Source organism: Anolis carolinensis, chromosome 3, assembly GCF_035594765.1.
Source record: "Anolis carolinensis isolate JA03-04 chromosome 3, rAnoCar3.1.pri, whole genome shotgun sequence".
NCBI lineage: Eukaryota > Metazoa > Chordata > Lepidosauria > Squamata > Dactyloidae > Anolis > Anolis carolinensis.
In genome coordinates, this window is record NC_085843.1 from 42401444 (window position 1) to 42427294 (window position 25851).

General features: G+C 39.0%; 1 protein-coding gene and 1 long non-coding RNA gene across 3 annotated transcripts in view; one reads left to right on the forward strand and one right to left on the reverse strand.

The window, feature by feature from the left end:
- The window catches only part of LOC107982670 (lymphotactin), a 64608-nt gene extending 55108 nt beyond the window's left edge, over positions 1-9500 (reverse strand). Inside the window, exon 1 of the transcript XR_010004104.1 lies at positions 9388-9500. The gene's annotated coding sequence lies outside the window, so the exon portion shown is untranslated. The remainder of the gene's footprint in view (positions 1-9387) is intronic.
- On the forward strand, positions 641-15201 carry LOC103278408 (uncharacterized). 2 transcript variants are annotated; one of them, XR_010004105.1, is made up of 3 exons: positions 641-1030; positions 3660-3710; positions 14255-15201. It is a non-coding gene; the product is annotated as an uncharacterized LOC103278408 (long non-coding RNA). The 2 variants fall into 2 exon arrangements; XR_010004106.1 differs by lacking the exon at positions 641-1030 and adding an exon at positions 2366-2857.
- Positions 15202-25851: the final 10650 nt, after the last annotated feature.

Consider the following 25851-nt stretch of genomic DNA (forward strand, 5'->3'; position numbering starts at 1 on the left):
TTTTTGTTTGTTTGTTTTTTTGGTAATCAAAGTTTTTGAAGATAAATATAATCTTTAAATAACCTTTCTTGATGCTACAAGTCTTGTGATGAGCTTCAGTTTGGGATAAAGTGTTATCACAACAATTGTATCTTTGTAATCATAAGTGTGGGCTCTTTATGGCTGATTAATGAAATGGCTTTCTTGCCAGACTCTCGTCTGGAACTTGGATACTTGCTTATCATTGTCCTTGAACATTTTGTTCCCTGGGGAATAAATAGATAGTCTGTTTTATCTGCCAGGTATATTCAGTCATTTCTGGGTTGGGTTATTTGTCCTGGTCTAGTGTTTACAGCACTGAATGATTGCCAATATTTGTTGTTAACTGCCCTGAGTCCCCTTGGGGAGACAGGGCTGGATATAAACAATGTTTTATTATTATATTCTACTGGAACAAATGCCAACCTTTGTGGTTATTACACACTTTTTGAAAATTTCTTGACTTGCATGAAATACTCTGTGAAGCTGTGGCAGCCTTCTCAGTTCTATTCAATTCCAGATCTGTCAGACTGTGGGTCCTTTCACTCCCAGCCAATCTAGTTCTTTCTGTGTTCGTTGAGGATGATTGAAACTATGACTAAACACATCCACAGAGCCACAGCCAAGGGAAGGCTGAACTATGGGATTATATTGGTCAGTAAGAGGCAGTTCATTAACAAAACAATGATTAAGGGAGAAATCAGGATTTGAACCAATCAGGGTCTGTCCACATTTGATAAGATGTGGCTTTTTATGGCAAAGATGCAAACGATTCCATCAGCTCCAAACACCATCTACAAATATGCTTTCAAGATTTCTTATGCTTTCTTTACAGCCTCAAGCCACTCAAGATAAAATAATGGGGGAGAGAATTTACCAGAAACATACTGCAAATTCTAGCAAAATATGGATACAGAAAAGTGCTGCTACTTCATCTTTATTATCCTCCTAGCTGTGCCCGGCCACGCGTTGCTGTGGCGTTGTCTGGTGGTGTTGGTGAAAAATGGTTGAGGTACTGGTAGTACTGAATGTCTGTTGTATGGTTGTCTTTATGTTTAGTATGCATTTGGTTGTTTGTGTACTGTGAAAGTGGGGAGGGTAGAGGGGGTCTATGTCTCTGTGTAATATTGTATAGTATTTATACGTTGTCCATGTGTTGTGAATGCTTGGATTGTGTCCTGCTGCATAGTAGAAAGGGTTGGGCTGGATGGACCTTAGGGGTCTTTCCAAACTCTTGTGCCTGTCCCCTGGGCTGAGTAGGTTGCTAGGAGACCAAGTGGGCAGAACTTAGCCTTGTAACTGGCAGCAATTGGATAAAAACAATTATTCCTCTCCCTCTAATTAGGACTTTATTTTTCTTTTCTTTTTGTTGTATCAACCTAGAGCCGTGGATGATGGGTTGTATTGTCAAATTTTGAGGTTGGGGGGCCTGTAGTTTTGTTGTTTTGTCCGCTGCCCTGATGCCATCACTCTTTTATATATATAGATAAGAATTATTTTTATTTCATTTGTTATTCTTCCTTTTATACCTTTCTGTTTGCCTCAGTTTGATATTCACTGGCCTTTTTACACTAGCAGCTGATTCTACTGATCACTTGAAAAAGTATAAAGTTACCTTCATAACCATTTAAACTACCAAACTGTATGCAAATGTGGTTTCCATGCTAGACTTCCTTTTAGAGTTATTTAAAAATCAGGCTATGTATGCTGATATCAGCATATTCAAATGCTTGGAGATTTGAGATTCTCTGATTGCTTAGGTTTTTTAAACTTTATATTAAACTCAATCGGAATCCAGCTCTGGGTTCTAGTAAAGAGGTCTTGGTTCAGGTTATACCCTAAAACCATTTATTTGGAGGAGAGTGAAGTTCATTGTCAAAGGCAGTCATGCCCAGCTAAGGGCCTGTAGGAAATTACAGCCTTCTTCAAGCCTCCTCTAGTAAATTGTTTATATATAATCCTGTTGCTCACATATTGTATGCACGTATGTTCTGATATGCAGCTTTTTTTCTTGCTATATGTTTTCCTGAGAAATTATGAAATGGGCTGGTCTTTCTTTTTACCAGTCTACTTTATTTTTTTATCTTGAGTGCATAATATAAAATGAGTTGTTTTATGGGAGAGTGGAAGGGCACTGAAAAACACTTCTGAAGAACCACTATTTTTATGCATTGGCATATTGTCTGTTTCCTCCCAGATCAGAGACAACAAGTTGCTTCAGTCTAACAAGTGAAGCCAATTGCCTTGCATAATTACATTTGGTTGTATACCACTTGAGAAGGTTCTATTCACATGGGTTTTTGACTCTTCTCTAAAAGGTTATAAATGCCATTTTCTAAAAGGTTATGATCTCTAAAAGGTCATGCTTTTCTAAAAGGGCTGGAGGAAACCATGAATGCCCAATCCTTCTGCCCTACCATTTATTAACAATGTGATTTTATAACATTCTTATACAGATGGAAGCCCACTTGAGTTCAATAGAATTTGCACCCAAGTAAGAGGGAAGAAAATTACAGCCTTGATGGAGAATAAATTCATTTGGACCCAGTAGGAATAGATTCAAAGGTTATGGGAATTGGGCTATCATTTTTGCTGGACTAGACTGATAGGTTTACAAATTAGCAGCTCTGTTCTGTAGCCCCCACCCACCCGCTTTAATCCTGTTAATCTCGAGGGGAGATCATGTAGGGAGCCTTCAATGTTGTGACCTAAATTGAATGAAATATTTAATGCTCCTGAGAGGCAGACACACATATTTAAAACACATGGGTGGGGTTTCAGTGAGAAAAGAAATGAAAAACGGGAAGGGAGCTCAGCAAAGGAGCCATGTACAAACCAGGTAGTATAAATGACTGGAATCCAAGGAATGCTATTGGTTTATATAAAAATGCAAATGTAAATATATCCTCATGCATGCCAGCAAGAAAAATAATGTAGTCATTGCTAAAGTAATTCAATATATTGAACATATGGGCTTGCTAGTGACACCTTTTGTTCTGATGTAACTTTAAGGTGGGGGACTTGTTGAGTTTTCAGACAAATTTATGCTTAGATTAAAATGAATTTGATGTTCATGGGTTCAAATCGGGACAGAATACTTTGCACTGGATCTGGGATATAGCCCTTGTATGGATTTAGCTGGAAAGATAGTTTAAATCACCACTGAACCTGTCTCATTGTACTTTAGTAACATATCTTCATTGTTAATGCAGAACAGTCTGTGAAGAGTGACATTTGTAAATCCAATATGCCTTCTGTAGGGTTTACATTAAGTACAAATCCGGTACAAAATGCTTAAGTTTTATCTGTTAAAAAAAAAAAGCCACAAGAGATTGTTCCTGAAAGGCTCCTTTATCAGAAGGCAGGTTCATGCCTATATTGCAAATCTTCACCCTTCACAGTCTTTATGCAACTGAACATTTCTATTCTGTCTAATAAGTACCATGTCAATGCAAAACTTTACATACCCAATATTCAACGAAAGTGATCCTGTTAGAATACAATTAATTTACTTCATGAAAAAAAGTTGGGACACAAGGATGGCATTAGAGGCTAAACTGAGATGTTAGATACCCGTTAGCTCTCAGGGCTCACGCGCATATTATTGCATTGTAATTCATTTGAAATCTTTACTTTCACAGGAGAAAGGCATCAATGCAAAGGAACTCAAAGCAAAGTGGTACCAAGAACAGGTAAAACCTAAGCTCATTGTAATTCCCAAAGTGCTTTGCCAGCTTGTTCTATTACTCTGCTGCAAAACCATCCAGCCCTGAAGAATGTCACCTTCACTAGTGGCTATGATGGATGACGGTTCTCTTCTGGTTATTAATGTACCAAGTGACAGTGGAGTGAAGAATTTTCTGTGACACTTCTTCAAATACCTCTCATGTAGGTTGCCTCTTGAAATCTTCTTGGCTATTTCTGAAAATGAAACTGCAGGCTTGTAGGTTAGCTGATGCCTCATTTATGACTTTGGGGAGAAAGAATGTCATTCTTGAGATATGACTCTTGCACATTCAAGACAGCTTATTTGGGTTGAAAATCATCTCTATTCATAGGGGTTTTTCCTTTCCTCCTGACGTGTTTGCTGTGATATGTCTTCAAGTCAATGACAACTTCTAGTAATCCTATCCTAGAGTTTTCTCAGCGGGATCTGGTCAGAGGAGGTTTTCCACTGCCTTCCTCATAGGATATGTGACATGTCCAAGGTCTTAAGCAAGCACATAACAAAAATAACAAGGAGGAAAAAAGTTTAACTGCTAGGGATGATGCAAGGTATAAAGAGTTTGCAGACAAAAAATGGAGAAACTCACGTCAGAATCAAATTATTTCAAACTTTAGTGTACAAAACTTTCTATTGATTTAAATATTAAAAGAAAAAAAATTACGCAATTTTATTTATCTATTTGCCACATTTATACCCCACCACTGTCACCCAGAATGGGACTCAGAGCAGCCTTACAGTAGGCAACAATTTGATCCCGCACAAATACATATAATAAACAAATATATTAAAAGCCAAAAGGTTAAAAACATCAAACATTAGACATTCCACATAACACAGTTTGGGCACCACTGCTCAAATGCTGCAAAATAACTTTTCACACTAATATTCCAGACCAACAGAGCAATGACTTTGAATTCTATTCTCATTAAAAACAGTATAACTAAAACAATACAGCACTGTCTTTCAAGACTTTTCTTTCAAAATCTTCAGTTCTAAAAGCCCATTGGAATAAATAAATAAATAAATAAATAAATAAGATTTCTACTGTTCAAAGGGTAACAAGGAGGATGTTATTTGGCCCAACAGAACATAGCATTTTCCATTGAGATGGCCCTATGTGTTGTCGCCTCTTGGCCACACATTTGTGGATGGTGGCTGAGAGGAGGATCTTTTCTGAGGATCTGGATACTCAAGTCTTATATAGGGATAAATGGTCTGTAGATTTGCTGTCGAAGGCTTTCATGGCCGGGATCACAAGGTTGTTGTATGTTTTCTGAGTTGTATGGCCATGTTCTAGAAGTATTCTCTCCTGACATTTCACCCACATCTATGGCAGGCATCCTCAGAGGTTGTGAAGTATGGAGAAACTAAGCAAGGAAGGTTTATATATATCTGTGGAAAGTCCAGGTTTATATATGTGTGTGTGTTTGTGGAAAGTCCACTCTGGACTTTCCACAGATATATAAAACCCTTCCTTGCTTAGTTTATCCATACCTCACAACCTCTGAGGATGCCTGCCATAGATGTGGGCGAAACGTCAGGAGAGAATACTTCTACAACATGGCCATACAGCCCAGAAAACATACAACAACCCAGTCTGTAGATTGCCTGGACCAAAACCATATAGGCTTTTCTATGTCACAAACACCAATTTGAGTTACTTTGGAATTGAACAGCCTGGCATTATCAAATTATATTGGACCTACTTTGAACCACTGTTTCTTCAATAACCTAATTAATTCATTAGGGTATTTTTTTCCCTGTAACATTTTAATGGGTTGACTTTTTGCTGCCTCACATAAGTGTGCAGGCTTGAAAGAAAAAGTAGAGCTGGTTTTGGGGAGGGGAAGGGATTTCTGACATTTCAAAGGAGAGAAAATGAGTGTGTGTGTTTGAGAGAAAGAGCTGAATTAAGCATCTGGAAAATTACTGCAGCCTCTCCATTTCTGCCACTTGCTACCCAGGATGAGTCATCAGCTGGTTGCTGAGGCAACGGCTATTTTCCTCCCCCTGTTGATCAATTTTGTCTGCACAAAGGTCCTATGAAGCTGTGAGCTGTGGAGATAATGCAGCCAAGTCATAGAAACACCAACTAAACAGTTTGTGCCTGAAGTGTGCCAGGCAGACTGAGGGTTCCTTCACATCCTGACCAAGACCATTGTTTTTTCTCATTTCTCTTTCTTCTTTTTTATCAGACTCAGACTGCATCAGCATCCCAGGGCTGCGTGTTAGATAGTGCTGGCGTCACTCTGAGGCTTTGCGATAATAGCTCCACAGCATCCGTAAATGCAAATTAGTATCGTGTCTTGAAAAGAAAAAAAGGAAAGCAAAAACTTTTTTTTTTAATGCCAACATCAAAGCTACAGAATTGCGAGGCGGTGAAGTTTTGAGCGTAATGTAATTAGGAATCGCATCACGGATTCAGGTGTCTGGGATCCCAGGCTCCTCTTGAATGTTGTTCTAAATTTCATTTTTATGCTCCCTACGGGGAATTGAATCGAGTCTGTTGGCATCAGGTTGCACTGACATCAGTTTTGTCATGTGCTTAAATAAAACATCCTCCATACACTGGTGTTTGAAGTATTTATAGGGTCATGGCCACATTGTACAAAGGGAGTGAGCATACAGTCAGCTCTCCACATTTGCTGGAGTTAGGGCCACAGGACCACTGCAAAAGCAGAAATACTACAGTTTTTAAAAACTGACAATGCCTTCTAAAAATTATGAGGTCCCCAAGTATATACTTACTACTTACTTAGGAGATCCTTCATTGTCCGAGTATGATGGCCTTCCAAATGTAGTGTCTTGGTGGTGGACTGTGGAGCCCTATTCTTGACCCACAGTGAGGACATTGGTTTCCAGGTTGAAGTCGGTCCTGGTCAGGGTTGGCTTGATGCACCTTCCTCTTGGCACATTTCTCCCTTTCACCCTCCATTCATTCCTCTTCAAATTCCACAGTACTGCTGGTCAGAGCTGACTTCCAGTTAGAATTCTCAAGGGCCAGGGCTTCCCAGTTCTCGGTGTCTATTTAAAGGTTAGCTTTAAACCCATCTTTAAATCTTTTTTCTTGTCCACCAACATCCCATTTTCCATGCTTGTGTTGGGAGTATAGTAACTGCTTTGGGAGACGGGGATCGGGCATTCAGACAACGTGGTCAGTACAGTGGTGTTGATGACATACCATAGAAGCATCGCTTCTTTGCTTCTTCCAGCATCCTGATGTTTGTCCATCTATCTTCCCAAGAGATTTGCTGGTTTTTTCGGAGGTAACACTGATGGAATCATTCCAGGAGTTGAGTGTAATGTCTGTAGGCAGTCCACATTTCGCAGCGTATAACAGGGTTGGGAGGACAATAGCTTTATAAACAAGCACCTTGATATCCCTACCGATGTCAATTTCTGTGGTCAATTTCTGCCAGAGGACTACACAAGTGTTCTGTGTAGAAATCTATAGGTTCTCTGGTGCAACTCCATAGTAGAAGTTTTGAAGGAGGACCTAGAGATTTGTGAACAATCAAATCAGCAAAAGTGAAATCTGCAAATGTGGAGGCCTAACTCTAATGTGATCCCTCCCCCCCTTTTTTTTTTTTACCGACATGCATGCCCTGAAATTGTGATCCTATATCATCTCAGAGTAACATCACTATCTGGCAGGAGAGTTATGTAACACTACCCGTTTACAATTTCTGTATTGAATACCACTGCAGCGCAATATGTAAGAAACAGTGAGTGCACATAGGTATTACTTTATTATAAAACAGACTGGGGCAGTGATATGTTCCCCTAGCCTCATTATTGAGTATAGTGGTCCTACATAAAGAATTCTGGCATTATCACCTGGGTACATCCAAAGTGTCCAAAGTCATTCAGGAAATGTAGTACAATTTCTGCCTATATATGTCACCAACAGGATCCTGGCTATAACCTACAGTTTCACCTACCTACATCCAACAAAATACTTATTTTCTAAGAACACTTTGAGACTCTCTCTCTATAATGTATGCTTATGAATCAATGTTAAGTTAACAGTATTTAGGTTGACATAATTTTAAATTGACATGTGGAATCTGCAGGATTAGCCCACCCTTCTCTCTACCCAAAATTGTCCTACAAATTTTCTACATTTTCATTACCTTCTCATTAAAAATTGGAAAGGGGGAGGGGTAGCCGAAAAAAGTTAAACAGAAAAGTTATTTGAAATGTATGAGCTCATGCAAATCATGTATTCACGTTTAGCCAGAAAACGCTGGCAGGTACAAGAATTCATGTCTTCCAGAAATCAAGCATATGTTGGGAGGAAAGTATACAGTGAGATCTTAGAACATCTGTACTATATGAGAGGCACCATAGGCAAAGGAAGGCATGCTAAAGGATTGCATGCTATGCACATTTGCTATGTGCTGAGCTTTTTCTTTTCATTTTCCTTCATTCAGCACCTGTACAATTTAATATATGCAAGTGCTATTCTTAGTGGCTGATCAAAAACATGTCTACAAAATGGAATATATTATCCTGTCATTAAAGAGCTATCATTGCTATAAAGCAATTTCTTAACATTGCATAAATTATGCCTTGAAGTGTCATATAAGACATAGTCAATAATTAATTTTTGATCCATCAATCATTTGCCATAAAGATGCAACAAAATTAATTCTTGCTTTCAGGTACAACAAAATGGGATTGGGGGGTGGGATCCAAAAGCAGAACTACATTCTGTTTTGCCTTCTTTTTCAAGTATTGATTAATATGGAAGCTGCTTCTCCATGGGACACTTAATGCACTTAATAACACTGGAGAACAATTTTTAATATAATTCCTGTTGAGTTTGATTTTTCAGCTCTTTTATTTATTTTATTTTATTTACTATATTTATATCCCACCTTTCTCAACCCCTGAGGGCACTCAAGGTAGCCTTACAACAGGCAGCAATTTGATGCCATACACACATATATTGAATAAACAATTACAATTAAAACTAATAATTAAAACATTAATTATTAAAACATTAATTAAAAACACACCATCCAAACATAATCCAGGGCCAGTCCATTTGTCAATCACATTGATTCGTAGTCACATATTGCACTGCTCCAATTATTTGTCGACAGCTTGTCCCAAAGCCACATCTTGAGTTTTTTCCTGAAGGTCAGGAGAGAAGAGGCTGATTTGGTCTCACTGGGAAGGGTGTTCTATAGTCAAGAGGCCACCACTGAGAAGGCCCTGTCTCTCGTCTCCACCAATCGCACCTGTGAAGGAGGTGGGACTGAGAGCAGGGCCTCCCCAGACCTTAATCTCTGAGATTTTAGACTTAGATAGACATGATTATTTCAAAACTGCAGTTAGTTTTCTTCTATCATGTTTTTCTCTACAGCTAATCTTAATGTGACCACTTTAGGCTGAATGGAGGGAAGCACTCCTGCTCTCCTATCAGCTGAGAACAAACCTCCCTCGAGTCGGAAGGGTTGGGGGCAACCTGGGAGACCAGCAAAGGTTTCATACTCTAGGCTCCTCAGTTACACATCAGACAGTGTGGTGAGTGGTTGTGTGCCACTCTATATAGTAAATCGTATTCCAAAGTGTAGTCCAAGTTCTTGTCTATATAGAAGGAGTTAGCAGAATTTTTTATTCACATACATACTTACGGTATTTCCTTTACTTCAGATCATGTCTGTCTTCTATTTCTTGTTATAAGTGCCTAAACAACCCGGATTTGCTTTGTTATATCTGTGGCAGTTTCATCACTCCCAGGACAAACATCAGTGCATTTGTAAGGCAAGCCTACTTTGCATATTTTAAGATAAAACTTGGTGATCAAGATAAGTCTTGCACAAGGTGTGCAAACAGTATGGATGTGGACAAAGGGAACACATGATAAATTGCCATTTTGATATACTATGGTTTGGCAAGAATCCAGAGATCATTCAAGTGACTGTTACTTTTTGTATAGTGAAAACATCGGGATATAACAAGAAAATAAATATAAAATAGAGTATCCTAGTCTACCATCAGCGTAAACATTCCAGGAAAAGCTATAAACATAAATTTTCCTTAATATGTAAGGTTGGTAGCAGAATGTTGCTATTTGTACACAATTTGACTTACAGTAACAATATATAGGGGCCTCTGGTGGCACAGTGTATTAAAGCGCTGAGCTGCTGAACTTGCGGACCAAAAGGTCCCAGGTTCAAATCCCATAAGTGGAATGAGCGCACGCTGTTAGTCCCAGCTCCTGCCAACCTAGCAGTTCGAAAACATGCAAATGTGAGTAGATGAATAGGTACCGCTCCGGCGGGAAGGTAACGGCGCTCCATGCAGTCATGCCGGCCACATGACCTTGGAGGTGTCTATGGACAACACTGGCTCTTCGGCTTAGAAATGGAGATGAGCACCAACCTCCAGAGTCGGTCACAACTGGACTTAACGTCAGGGGAAACCTTTACCTTACCAACAATATATAGCCTTTATAACAAAATAACTCTTAATAAACAGTATATTCAGGTACTTTTTTCTTTATTTTCTTTTGTATGTACATTTTATATGATTTTTGGGACAAAGGGAGGATATCCTGTACCTTTAAAAAGTTGACATGATAGAAAATATTGGTTATTTTGGATTCAGATGCCAAAAGTTAGTCAAGAACAAGTGTCAGATCTAACTCAACAAAAATTGTGTTTTCCAGTGTAATCTATTACTCTTTCTACCTGGTAATCACATAAACAGAGAAGAGGGAACAATCATGTGCAAAAGACCTAAGAGAGTCCTTTTCTTTGTCTGACTTATCTCACAATTAACCGGTGAAAGACCACTCAGACCATCTTCAAATGTCTGAAAGGCTGCCACAAACAACAGTGAAGCAAATCTGTTCCTTGCAGTCTGAAAGGATAGAACTGGAACTAAACATTAGGAAGAACTTCCTGATGGTAGGCTGCTGCCTTACAATGAAAAATTATTTTGTGAAGAGACATTGTAGCACCTTAGAGAATAAATGAGAGAGGTAAAACTGATAATGAGAAAGACTACTTTGATGTCTTGAGGATTAGTTTTTGTTTGCTTGGAAGACTTTGTTTTATAAGCATAGGTAAGAATGATTATCACTTAGCTGAGATCTTCCGGTAGATTTTCTACATGGCAGAGAACTAGACTAGATGGCTTTTCCAACTAAATTACCCTATCACTGTGTTTGATACAAGACATGAAGTAGGTCCATCATTTTGTACATCTAATTCAACTTTGTTTTTAATTGCCATAAAGTTGGCATTGACTTGTGGCAATCTTATGAATGAAAGACCTCCAAAGAACAATACACCAGCTTCCTAGAATGCAGTCACTTTTTCTACTTCCTTCTATTTCACCAAGCATTATTTTTTTCCCAGTGAGTCATGCCATCTCATGATAGGTAAAAAATACAATGGTCATAATTTAAGTCATTTTGGCTTCTAGGAAAAATTCAGGCTTGGTTTATTCTCAGACTCATTTATTTGTCTCTTTTGGCAGTCAGTCTACAACCCTGCAGCATCATAGTTCAAATCTGTCAATTTTCTTCCAGCTTTAAGGTCCAGCTTTCACAATCATACATAGACAGTTGAAATACAGTTGCATAGCCAATCCTGATTTTGCTATTCAGTGATATCCTTACACTTAAAGATCTCATATAGTTATTTCATAATGCCCTTTTAAGTCCTAGTCTTGTTCTGATTTCTTTATTACAATCTCCATTTTTAATAATGAATGGGCAGAAGTACAGAAAACCTTTAATATTCTGATGTCTCTATTATCCATCTTAAGACTATGTTTAGTCTTATGTGGTCATTATTTTTGTTTTCTTAATCTTCAGTTGTAACCCTGCTTTTGCACTTTCTTTCATTACTTTTCCCAGTAAATTGTTCCAAGTCTTAGCTATTTTCTGCTAGCCAGCTTGAGTCTCGGTTTGGGGAAAAGGTGAGTATAAATAAAGTGATAGATGAATATTATAAGTTGACCTTTCTACTATTCGTAAGCAAAATAGCTTATAAGATTCTATGGAGATCTTATAATTAGCAGTTTTAAAAGAGAAGGAGGAGGTAGAAAAGCAGGATGTTGTGCCTTTATCTGTAGAAGCCACCATGTTTATAGATTTGAAGATGTGCTTAAAGCTAACCTTAAAAACTGGGGCATAGACACCGAGAACTGGGAAGCCCTGGCCCTCAAGCATTCTAACTGGAGGTCAGATGTTACCAACAGTGCTGTGGAATTTGAAGTGGCACGAATGAAGGATAAAGGGAGAAACATATCAAGAGAAAGTCACGTCAAGCCAACACTTGTTGGGACTGCCTTCCATCTGGAAATCCATGTCATCACTGCAAAAGAACATGAGGATCAAGAATAGGTCTCTACAGTCACCTACGGACCCGCCGCCAAGACCCTACACTTGGAAGGCAATCATACTCAGATGCAAGTGATAGCCTATAATGATCTGGAGAGGTCACCATGTTTGGTAGTTGATTTTTTTTTAGCTTGTTGTGTTATTTGGCAGTGTAATTTGCAATAACGGGATCAAATTGAGATTTTGGCCTGACTGTATGACTATCTCAATGATGTCCCACCCTAAGAACAATAAACTCCTATCTGTGGGTCAAGAATGGCCTAAGATATTTCACTTCCAGAATTAAAAAGGCATCTGGTACTACCCACTAAAGGGAAAGGGAAAGTACTTATATGCAAAGCTAGCCAAGTTACTTTGACATCCCACTCTTCTCTTCTCAGACTGTAATTTTTCATTAAAAACCAAATATATAATAAACAACTTATTGACTTGTTATGACTGCCAACATTTGCTACCAGAAGAAGATTAAACACTTAACCTTATGGTAAAAGCCGCCCCGAGTCCCTCTGGGGAGATGGTGGCGGGGTACAAAAATTAAATTATTATTATTATTATTATTATTATTATTATTAAAAGCAGTCTAGCCCAGGATGTTGGACTTAGTAAAATGGGTTTTGCTTCCTTATTTCTATCTTCATTTCAGCATTGCTCTGTCTTCCTCTGATGACCAAGGAGATAACAGTTCAAGATATCTGTTTTCCTGCATCAACTTGCCTTATATCAATTCTTTTTTAATACTGTAAATGTAATGCGGCAAATGAATGGATGACATTTTGTTGGGCTTTGCTTCAATATAGTTTGAAAACTGACTCTTTCTCAATATCAGGAGCCAAGTATACCAATTTATAGTTAAGGAATGAATGCTGCCCTTTAAATTCATTTCAAACCAGAGACGAAATTGGTTTTTTGATATTTCCTTGAAAATGACATTTGTAGTTCTCAGGATGGTGTAAGATGTAATGATGAAAACATTGGCATAAGATAATGTTACTTGCTATCTTTCATTGCATTCTTGCTACTCTATGTAGTGGGAGAAAGGAAGAAAGGACAGCCGAAAAAGAAGGATTACTTAGGACCAGTTCAGATGTTTTAGAGGAGAGGCAACAGACTCATGACTTTTTACATATTGGAAAGTAAAGTCTGGGAAAATTTTGTTTTTTGTTTTGTTTTTGTTTTTTAACGCACCATTCAGAATTCCCCTGACCAGTATAACCATCCTGGATAGAGAATTCTAGGAGCTCAAAAAAACTTACCCTAACTTCAAAAAAATTGATTTGTAGGAAGTCACAATTTGAGTGGAAGATGTAATGTCTCAAGGTTGGGAGAAGACCCATAAGTTCTTTTCTAATTCACCTTAAATGCCATTTATATGTTGGTATTCAATGGCAGTATTCACCATTATAATATCTTTTGATATTCATTTATAGCAGTGGTTCTTAACCTGTGGGTCCCCAAATGTTTTGGCCTTCAACTCCCAGAAATCCTAACAGCTGGTAAACTGACTGGGATTTCTGGGAATTGTAAGCCAAAATACCTGGGGACCCACAGGCTGAGAACCACTGGTTTATAGGATATTAGCTTTAAGCATATTGTTCTTTCTGATACTATTAGAGAAGATGATTGGCTCTTGAGAAAAATTTAAACCAACAATGAATATGATGAAATATTTAAAATGTAGAAAGATATTCAGTAGTTTAGTCTTCAGTGGAACAAAGAGACAAAATGTTCCGTACTACATAATCAACAGAAAGATGTTCAGCTTCTGTGTGTTCAATTTCTCTAGATTTTAAAATAGAGATTGGTTCAGTAGAAATGGACCCCAGTGAGTTGTTATGGAACCTGATTTATTGGCTTTCACTTTGGCTTTTTTCTCCCTGTCTCAGCAGAGCTATCAGTAGAAATTATAAAATGAAACAAATTCCTATTTTTGTTGATATTATGGGCATCACTTCAACCTGCTATTTCATTACAGTTGCATTAGCGTAAATATTGGATACACACTGGGTTGAGCACCTTTAATATCACACCTCTCTTCATTAGTGCAATTGTGCTGGTTTGCCTTTCTGTAGCCTCATGATCATACTTCTACACAACATTGTTAACTCTACCTTTCTACTGCTGTTTCTTAATTGTGTTTTTATTTTTAGTGTAATTGGAAAAATGAAAACAGACAGCTTGGGAATAACAAGGGAGAAAGAGGAGAGAGGAGAAGGAGGAAAATCCCCCCACCAACATCATGTTAGAGCTTGCAGGCCAGCACAGAAACGAAATGGATCCATTGCATCAAGGCAGGTGACAGGAAAATTGCAGAATTGGGAGCTATAGATGGATTTTACCTGTTAATAGCTAGGGACGGACAAATCATGGTGGGGGAGGCAAACAATATAGTGGGGTGCACAGCACATGGTGATGGTCCAGCTAAAATTCCAGTTTGCTTGCCATATGTGATAAAATCCTATATAAACACACTGTTGAAAAGCAAGTGCAATTTAGTGCTCAGAGTGTTGGATTGGGATTAGGGAGTGGCATATTCAAGTCCCCATTCATCCACAAAATTTTCTGCCAGACTCCCCATCTCAGCTTAACCTAACCCCATGGTGTTGTTATGTAGATAAAGCAGATAATGTGTTTACCAGGTTGAAAGATGAGATATAAAACAAACAACCAATAATAAATATAAGTAATAAATATAGCCCAGAGATAATAAATGAGGACAGCATAGAATTCCTTGTTGAAACGAGAACGAAAAAAATCATGGATTGAAATCTCCACTGAATGCTAAATAGCTCACATAATTTTTGTATGTCAAGAAACTGGCTTCAGACATAAATCACCGCTGCTGGTACTGCCTACATTTCTTGCTTTTTGATTTCACAAAATCCTTTGCTGGCCAATCTGGCTCCAGTTTTATACTTTAGACCTAAGGTTGTTAATACATAGATACATAAATTCCTGTTCATATATGTGTGTGAGAGAGATTAGCAGAACAATTAAAGCAACTGGCTACAGCAGCCTCTGGGTTTCACACATACTTTGCCAAACAGACGGGCTTTGCATGAATGTCTTCTAGTTCACTTGCCAAAATGATCCCTTTTCCTCATCAACCTGCTTGTGTGAGTCATTAAACTGCCACCTGACACCATCTGGTGGCGTGCGAGGCAAAGGGGGGGGGGGGGGAGAGAGAGAGAAAGAACAAAAAAATCCAGCAAAAATACTGAAGTGCTTTGGACATTTGGGAGAGTCAAGGACGAGAAGCTTTTTCTGCTTTGGAAGAAAAGGAGGAGCCCCCAACCTGTCCCCACTGGCCATGCTGGCTAGGAGTAATGGAAATTGTAACCCAATATTTCTGGAGGGGGAAAGTCAATTTTTCAAAAAGGGGCTAAAACAAAAAGTGCCCACTCATGTCCCATTTCCTAAGAATGACACATGCATTGGATTCTCCAGTTCAGATCCAGTCATTATTGGACTGTTTTAAGTGAAGATTGCCCATCTTAGTATCTTTACAACTAAAAATTCTTGTGTCATGGCAAACATGGATTCCTTTGGGCCTATTAATGCCATCCTTTCATTGGAGCCCCCAATGGTACAGCAGGTTAAACTGCTGAGTTGCTGAACTTGCTGGCCAAAAGGTTGCTGGTTTGCATCCAGGGAGCAGGGTGAGCTCCAGCTGTTAGCCCCAGCATCTGCCAACCTAGCAGTTTGAAAAATTCAAATGTGAGTAGATCAATAGATACCGCTCTGGCGGGAAGGTAATGATGCTCCAACGCCAGCTCTTCGGCTTAGAAATGGTACGCAGAACTATTATAACTACACATGGACTAGGACTTGAACAACTGAGATCAATCCTAGGATATATGATGATTCATGCTCCAATAGAAATTTATTGAAAAGTGGGAGGTGTGGGAAAGAGCTATCTAAGATTCCTCTGTGTAGGAACGTAGTAAAGCAACCACCCCTACGTCTCATTATGTGCATATTTATACTGACTACTGTTCCTTGTGGACATTCACAGTTAAATGTAGTTTCTCTTCTAATTAGATGTTGTCATCATTATTCAAAAGATGGTGGTGAATTTTTCCAACAGGCTTGACATAACAAGATGCTTGTTTCTGCAAACCCTCCCGCTTTATCATATCAACCATACCCCTTCTCTCAACCAGCATGGACATGCCAGTAGGGAACTCTAGGAGTTATAGTACATGCCAACTAGCGGATTCTGAGAGCTGTCATCCAAAACATCATCTTTTCACATGGCCTACAAACACAATAAGAACCATTGAATTTGACAGCCTTGCACTGCTACTTGTCTGTTGTTGTTTTGTTAGGGATTCCTCAGTTTCAAGGCCAGTTTGGTTCTGCTATAAATCACATTTCCAACTCTTTTTTCTTTCATTCCAGAGCTCTTGTTTGGCAAAGACAAACAAATACCCCTGTTATACCTCTATAGTGTTATTATTTCCTCCTTTTTCCAAAAAAACTCCAAAGGAGAAATTGCTGCATTAAACCGAGCCTTCTTAGAAAACTGGGTTGCAATTCAAGGCAGTTCCATTTGTTTGCTGCGGAGTCTCTCTGGGCAGCGATGAGTCATACGTCGGCAGTGCAGACACTGCGCAAGCAAAGCAGCAGCCATTATTCTCTCAGAAAATGTGCAACAACAGATTTCTAGATTTTTTTCCTGGGAACAATGGAGGTACATCAAGAACCAGGGTGATTTCTCCTATCTATCTTCCAGAAGGCATTTAAGTAAGATTGCCCCTGAACCCCCATGTCCAGACATGACAAAGTACTAGGAAAACAAGAGTGTACAAAACAAAAGCACATCTCTGTTCCCAAGCTAGAGACTCTGCACATGCTATTATGTCAAATCACAATGGATGAAGTTAAGTCACCATGGCTGCTGTTGCCTCCTCCTTCCCAAGGGTAGTTAATGACAGAGCATAGGGTTGCCAACTTCTTACCATTTCAAGGTGAGGTGGCCTATTTCCACTGAATTCATGACTTGCTGAAGCTCTTCCTCTTATTATCTGTGCTTTCCCTCAAGCCATCACCAAACACAGTATCCATACACTCCAACCATCCTAGTTTGGCAGAAACAGTCCCAATTAACCTTCTGTCATCAGTGGGATGACAGCTCGCAACTAAATTCCTCAAGAAACATGCAAAATCCTAAACCTACTACTCCAGACACACCTGGGTCACATTCACACTAAACATATCCCGCTATGATTCCACATTTAACTTCCATTGCAATGTCCCACTGAATTCTGCAATTTGCTGGTTAAGGAAGTCTACAGGTTAGGGAAGTCTTAGTATCTGCAGAGGTTGCCAATATCAATAGTTGCTCAAGTTCCTTTGTATACAATGACATAGTAAATTTGTGTCCAAGGTCTGCTTTTGTGGATTTTTTTGTGTGTGAAATAATTCCAACCTCTGGATGGTTGAATCCATGGATGCAGAATCTATGGCTATGAAAGGCCAATTATATTTAGTATTCTGAGCCAGAGATCTTTATTGCCTCATCAAAATACAAACTCCAGGATTGGCCAAGCTACAAATTTAGCAAAACTATAGACCCCAGGATCCCATGGGATGCAGCCATGGTATGAAACTGATGTAACTATAGTATAAATGAGACCATAGTTCTTTCCCACACCTCTATTAACCAGCAAGGGTTCAGTGTCTGTCTGTGCATGCATAAGAGGATGGGTGTGAGGCCACAGACCAGGAGGATGGTTGAACAACCTCAGGGCTGAGATGATTCATGGATGCCCCATCAAAATTGAGAGACACCACTTGCCAGAGAGATGGAACTTGATTGAGGTTACATTGTACACCAAGAGAAATGCCAAATGAATGGGTTTTTATATAACCTTGGTTCTCAATGAACCGATCTACCAGTCCTTGTAGATCAGTGCTTCCCAACTTTTGGTCCTCCATGTGTTTTGGACTTCAGCTTCCACAATTCCTAACAGCTGATAAACTGGCTGGGATTTCTGGGAGTTGAAGTCCAAATAACCTGGAGGACCAAAGGTTAGGAACCACTGTGATAGCTTTTCTATTTGAGTCACAAAAAAGATCTACAGGCAATTAAGATGAAAATTCTTGTTGAGAGCCAACTGAAACAGATTCAATCCTTATGTTTTGTAACAACGGATGCAACTGAGGCCCCTTCTACACTGTCCTTATAGGCCAGGATCTGATCCCAGATTATCTCCTTATCCCAGATTATATGGCAATAGAGACACATATAATCCTCTTCAAAGCAGATAACCTGGAATCAGATCCTGGGATATAAAAACAGTGTAGAAGGGGCCTGAAATTTCTAATGATCTGGTCTAAAATTCAAATGTCTGTGTCTTGTTGTTTCTTTTCAAACAGTTTATTCTGCCATCATCAAGACTTAAACTTCACTCTTGATCCTAGATAAGGTTGTTTAGGAATGGGGTTGAATTTCCAATTATCTCTTCTCCAACTCATTGGCGCTATGGGGAACAGGACAGGTTTGTGTGTGTGTGTGTCAGGAGCAACTTAACAAACTGCAAGTCACTTCTGGTGTGAGAGAATTGGCTGTCTGCAAAGACATTGCCCAGGAGACGCCCAGATGTTTTGATGTTTTACCATTCTTATGGGAGGATCCAGCATGGGGAGCTGGAACTGACAGAGGAAGCTCATCCGTGCTCTCCCCAGATTCGAACCGGCAACCTTCAGGTCAGCAACCCAACCCTCAAGGCAGCTGTTTAAACCATTGCGCCACTGGGGGCTTCTTCGTAGGACAGATGAAAGCAAGTTATACGTTCCATAAGCAATAAATGGATGTTCATAGTTTATAAGAGACATGACAATATTTGGAGCGTATAAGAATTCTTAGAAACAGATTATAGTTGACCATCCACATTTGTGAATTTGGCTTTTGCAGATTTGATTATTCAGAGTTTTGATTGAAAATGTTCTTCCTAGGAATCTCTAGGTCCTTCAGTGTGACTATGGTTCAATCTCTGTTTTCTTATTTATGAGTTCCCATTTCTGTAGAAGTCCTGTGCCCCTAAACCCAGAAAATGTGGAAGGCTAAGTGTATTTTTTTTTCTTTGAGAAATCTATCAAATTCTGAATCAGTTGATTCCAGGTTGAGAAGAGGTAATTCTCCTCTCGTTATTTTTGATTAGACCTAAGATTCTGAACCATGTATTTCCTAACTGGTTTCTTGTTCTGTTATGGTTTGGTCTTAACAGAGAGGATTTCTATACAATAACTACCATGGAAGCGGCAAAAACACACCACTCCAGGCATGTAATGGAGCATTAAGTCAGTAATCCAACACAAAAATAAATCCCATTAAAAAGAAAGACTGAATTTTAAATAAATATGCTACAATCTTACAAAAACATGTTCAAATTATAGGATTTATTTCTGAGTAAGTGCAGTTAGGCTGCAATATATGCTGCAATAGTCAGGTCTGTAAACCTAAGATAAAGAATCAGAAAGCAGACATACTTTCATGCTACAACGAGCTCAAATATTCTCATTTTGGACACCTTTCTCCCCAAAAGTCAAGCAATTCCTCCTTTTAATCCAGAGCTGGAAAAACTATAGAACTCCAAATATAAGACTCCCATTTCCAGAATCCTCAGCCAGCCTAGCCTATAGTGAGGGTTCATGGATCTAGGTAATTCATCAGCACCCGGAAGCCACAGGTAGCCTGCTATTAAATTTTGGAAGCAAAAACGCCATTTATTGAAAAGAAAAAGAGACACCTCCAGAGTGCATATAGAAAAAGTAAATATTCCAATATAAAATAATACCAACTAGGAGGAAATTGAAAAAAAATGAATCATTGAAACTTCCTGGGTTTGATTTAGCACTTGTATTTAAATATACAAAAAATATTTGTGAAAACATAAAGTGTAGCAGAAAACACCCTCTGCTAAAACAATAAAGGTCAGGGAGATTTTGGTTACTTTGTCAGTGTTTGACAACACTTTACTTCCCCCAGGCTTTTTACTATTTCCTTTCCTCCTACCTTTCATCGTATTTCTAAGTTTGCTCCTACCCAGAACATTCCCCACTCATTGTTCATTTTTCCAGCTAGTGGTTAATGATCACCATTTACTGCCTAATAAACTGTCAGCTTTCCATTGAGCCATTTAGACTAATAGTAAAAAGGAAACAACTTCTGCCTTGAAGAGCAGACCGTATATAGCAGAAACCTCAAGCAAGACCACAGCAGAAGGTTTGTTCCAATACCTGTCTGTTCCACTTAGCCAGTGCCTAATAATTCCAAACATTTTGAAGCCATTGACTCATACTCTACAAGCAAACAGAAGGATGTTCTAATTTCTATCATTGGATGTAACATAAGCTCTGTTCCATAGAAAATCTCTTGAACATACCAATTCTGCCATCTGATGGCGTATTTGTTTTATTTTTATTAAAACTATTGTGTTTCATCTTTCCAAATAGATTTTTAAAATGTTATCATACTTTAAAGCAGAAAAATGATATTAACCTAAATCCAGTTGTTAGCCCCAACTAGAGTAGACCCACAGAATTAATGGAATTTACATAAAGTATTGATTTACCAGGTCAATGGGTCATGTCTAGTTGGAAGTAATAATGGGATTTAAGCCAACACTTTTAAAAGGAGGATCCTTTTTTTCCTTCATTTGCTGGCAGAAGTTATGGGGAAGGGAAACCCATAAGACAATGAACAATGGCTTTGCAATGAGGAAATAAAATGAGAAGATAGAGGCACAGCCAACTGTGCTGCCCATTACCTTACAGATCAGATGTATCCAGAGATATGTTGAACCTTTTACTGATGAAGCTACAATGAAATGGGTTTTTAATATTTTATTTTTACTTTTAGTGTGTTTTAACAGGTTTTTGGTATTTTAGGATGATATTTTGGTTGTTAAGTTAATTAGGTTGTATTATATTGTTGAATTTGTCTATTTCAATGTATTCTCTGTACGGTTTTCTTTCCAGCAATTGAAGGAGTCCTTTCGGGGAGATAGGGCGGTATACAAATAAAGATTATTATTAGTATTATTATTATTAGTGCCCACCTTACAATAAACTAGGGCCTACATCCAACTATGATGTCAGAAATTAGACATACTTCTATTGTACCATACCCTTCCTACCTCTCTCAGCACCAATATATTCTCCAGGGCATTTTTAGGGTAAATGGTGGGAGAGTGAAGAAGGAAGATTAATCAAACAACTAGACACATACACATACAAACTTTGCCAGCAGAAGATGCCTCATTGGCCCTGGGTGATCTCCCGTCTGTCAGCTCCAGCTTCCCATGTGAGGACATGATATAAGCCTCCTACAGGATGGTAAAATATCAAACTTCCGGGTGTCCCCTGGGCAACATACTTGCAGATGTCCAATTCTTTCATACCAGAAGCAACTTGCAACCTATTACCTTATGACAACGTCATGAATTCTTAGGCAAGAAATACTGAAAGGAGGGTTTGCCAGTTCCTTCCTCTGAAATATCACCAATGCATTTAGTTTTCGTGGGCAGTTGCCCATTCAGGTACTAACCAGTGCTGACCTGCATGTTTTCCAAGATCCGATGGGATCTTGTGCCATTAGGATATATGTTAAAAAGCTGTGTCATCTGATTTTTTTGTAAAAAAACTGAGCTTTTACAAAAATGATGTTAAGTTGCATAGAAAATGGCAACATGGAAAGAAGCCAAGATGTGTCCTTGCCTGGCTTCTTTGGTTAATGGTTAGAATTGCCAAGGTATTTAATAGCTGTGAGGCAGAGGAGATTTGGACACATTCACCAAGCTACTCTTCCCGAAATCCCCTTTGCTATGCACAATAACTGAAAGTGAAGGTGCTGCCTTTGCTTCTGATTACCAAGGGAAGTGTCATGACATTCATACACACACACCCTATAAACTAGATGGAACTAAAGCCACAGAAGGAGTACTGAGTCATGTTCCCACAACAGTCCAAGGGTCAAGTGGAGGTGGTCTGAGTTCATCCATTGTGCCTCTTATAGCACAGAAATTAACCAGGGAAGTCACGGCATAGAGCTAAACATTATCCAGCTCAAGATGGAAATTGTGCTAAAGGAACAGCTGTAGGAAACTGTCCAAAGGTTAGCACGTTTGTCAATGTTCAGGCAAATCAAATATCCTATCTGCTATGTGGATTGGTCCTGGTCTGAATCTTTTCTGAGTAAGTTCATTGAAACGATACAGTTTTCTTAGCCCCCTTTTACACTGCCATATAATCCAGATTATCAAAGCACGATATCTGATTTGATATGGCAGTGTAGAAGGGGCCTTAGATGTTGGCTCACCATTCAAATAATTGTTTCAATGGGTCTACTGAAATTGGGATACAAACAAATAATGTTAAGTCATTTTTTGGTTATGGAGAAACTGTCAGGCTCTATGTAAATTAATATTAGGGGTGCCTAGTCTATATATAAAAATATGTAATGTGTGTTTTTCCCATGGAGTAAACAACAAAACCACTGAACCAAATCACACCAAATTTGGCCACAAAAGACATAGTCATCCAATCTATGTCTTTCAATCAAAAAACCCTACAAAAATAGTCCAAATTACAGAGTATGAGGAAGATCCGTTCTCCCCCTGGCTGCCAGTCAGAAAGGTAGGTCCCGCTGTCTTTAAGCCCCACCCCCTTCATTTCCTAGCAACCCCCTCAGCCACAATGGCATCCAAAGGACAGGCAAAGTTCACTTAGGCCTCATCCACACTGCATATAAAATACAGATTATCTGATTTGAACTGGATTATATGGCAGTGTAGTCTCAAGGCTCTTCCACACGGCTATATAACCCAGAATGCCAAGGCACATAATCCACAATATCTGCTTTGAACTGGATTATCTTGAGTCCACACTGCCATATAATCCAGTTCAGTGTGGATTTTATACAGCTGTGTAGAAAGGACCTCATATAATCCAGTTCTAAACAGATAATCATTACTGTGGCATAATAATACAAAACAACATAATCTCTGAAATCAGGACAGTAAATAAAGAGAAACACTTTGAAATCAGGGAAATTGGAATTTCCAGAAAGAAACAATCAGGGTTAGCTAATTCCTCCCAACAAAGGATTCCTCCGAAGCAGCCAGGCTTTGAAGCTGCAAGGCCATTAAATGCTAATCAAGGTGACTAATTGCAGCACCGAGACTACTCACTGCTATTCAACCTGGTCAACCAAGATTTCCCCTAGGTAGAAAGCCCCAGGCTTTGAAGCCATGAGGCTACTCCGTCCTATTCAACCTGGCTTAGCAAGGATGCCCTATGTAGAAAGCGGCCAGTCTTTTAAGCTGCAAGACTATTCTGTGCAATTCAAGCTGGCCAAACAAGGATTCCCCTACAAAGGAAGTAGCCAGGCTTCGAAGCGGGTCTTTGACTGAGGGTGCTACTTCAGTTCGCCAAACAAGGATTCCTCTAGTATAACACAGCCAGGAATTGAAGCTGCAAGGCTATTCAGTTCAATTCAACCAGACCAACAGAGGATTAACCTTGGTAGAAGGTGGCCAGGCTTTGAAGCAGCGATAGTACTCTGTACTATTGAAGCTGATCAACCAAAGATTCCCCTAGTTAGCAAGCAGCTAGGCTTTGAAGGAGTGAGGCTATTCATTGCAATTCTAGCAACCCAAAAAATCATTCCCTACAATGCAAGTACCCAGCCTTCCAAGCAGCAAGCCTATTCCTTTGTATTCCAGGTCACCAAACAAGGATTCCCATAAGAAGAAAACAGTCAGGCTTTGAGGCTGCAGGGCTATTCACTGCTATTCCACCTGGCCAACAGAGCATTCCCATAAGCCACAGAACCGCATGGCTGGGCACAGCTACAGTATTCCTATAAAAACGGACCATGAATTGTATGGTTGAAAAGGATCTTAGGAAAAGCTTTATAGAGCAAGGTTGCCACCTAATGACTCATCCTGTGTAGTAAATGCTGAACACAATCCCTGTATCCACATCCTGTGGGATGCAATTCCAAAATCTGCAGTAGTGTAGTAGGATTTTTTAAAAATTAGGCTAACCAGAATGGCACCAAAATGAATAGAAGATTTCCAAAACTCTGTATGATGCAAGATATTTTAGAGCGAATGTTTTATTAGATTTGGCGGGAGAGGAAAGGAGAAAAATGACTTGTTGAACTCTTTATTCTAGAATTCTGTGATTATTATTTCTACACGGTGTCAGACTTGAGGTAAAGAGGGGCCGAGTTGTCTGCAGATATTTAAATGAGTAAAACAAGAGTATTATGTTAACCCGTTACCTTTTTTGAATAAAAATTAAATAAATCAGGACTAACAATGTCGTAGTGAGAATTTTACAGAAGTAGTGTTCGTCTGTTATTACAAAAACATTACTTTTGATGGGAGTTGGTGGGAGTTGCTATTTTAATTATTTACTTTTGTTAATTTTTTGAAGTAACATCAGCAGTAATGCATTAATGTGCTCTGTTACTTATTCACAAGTAATACCTTTCTTTTAAAAATTAATGTAAAATAAGTAAGGTGTCACTTTTTAAAGTCACGTTTCTGATTCTGCATATAGGGGTCTAAACAAGTATGGGCAAACCTTGGCCCTCCAGGTGTTTTGGACTTCAACTCCCACAATTCCTAACAGCTACTAGGTTCAAAACACCTGAAGGTCCAAAGTTTGCCCATGCCTGGCCTTACAGGTAATATATGGGTTTGGAGTTTTTCCTAGAGCACCCCTAGTAATATTTTTCACCAAGAATCAGAGTTTTATCTTTATTCTAGGCAAGTCCTTTGTGGGTTTTGGCTAAAAGCAGCAGAGTCTTTCTTGTTTGTTAACTTATACCTTATTTACCAATTTACACTTATGCGGAGGCAGAAAATGGAACATTCAGTTTGATAATCAATTTGTTGATTTGCTAAACTTAAAAGTTAAGAGGTTAATTTGTTGTTCTTTATTGACTGGAATTGTTTCATTTGTTGGGCTAGGTAAAGTAAAGGTTTTCCCCTGACGTTAAATCTAGTTGTGTTTGACACTGGGGGCTGGTGCTCATCTCCATTTCTAAGCTGAAGAGCTGGTGTTGTCCAGAGACATTTCCAAAGTCATGTGGCCAGTATGACTGCATGGAGCATTGTTACCTATTGATCTACTAACATTTGCATGTTATTGAATTGGTAGGTTGGCAGAAGCTGGGGCTAACAGCGGGAGCTCATGCTGCTCTCCGGATTCGAACCACCAATTTTTTGGTCAGCAAGTTCAGCAGCTCAGTGGTTTAACCCGCTGTGTGACCGGAGGCCCCTTTGTTGGGCTACTGTTGGTCAATTCATTACTTGAACCATTAATTTTCAACATAAAACATTTATAAAGAGTAGCAGGGAGGTTGTTACCAATGACTTCCAAGAAATACAGTTTTGTTATTGGCTTCTTCAAATTGTTGACAAAGGGCCAAAATGACCTTTTATCATTTTTGAATCGCCTTCTCTGAGTCTGTAATCTTTTTCCAGACAGATTACAAAGCTCTTAATAGTTGCCTGAAGATGGAGGGGCTCCAACATAGCTGGAAACTGTTGTGTTGGAAAAAATTGTTCCTAAACCATGGAATCTCATCTTGCATCTTTCTTTGCCACTAATCTGCTACTGCCCAACCTTCTTTCTATCTCCTCCAACCCCCACCAACATGTGCACCGTGCATTCACCTTTCTGATGATGATGATGATGATGGTGATGATAATTTTATCTCTCCGCATGG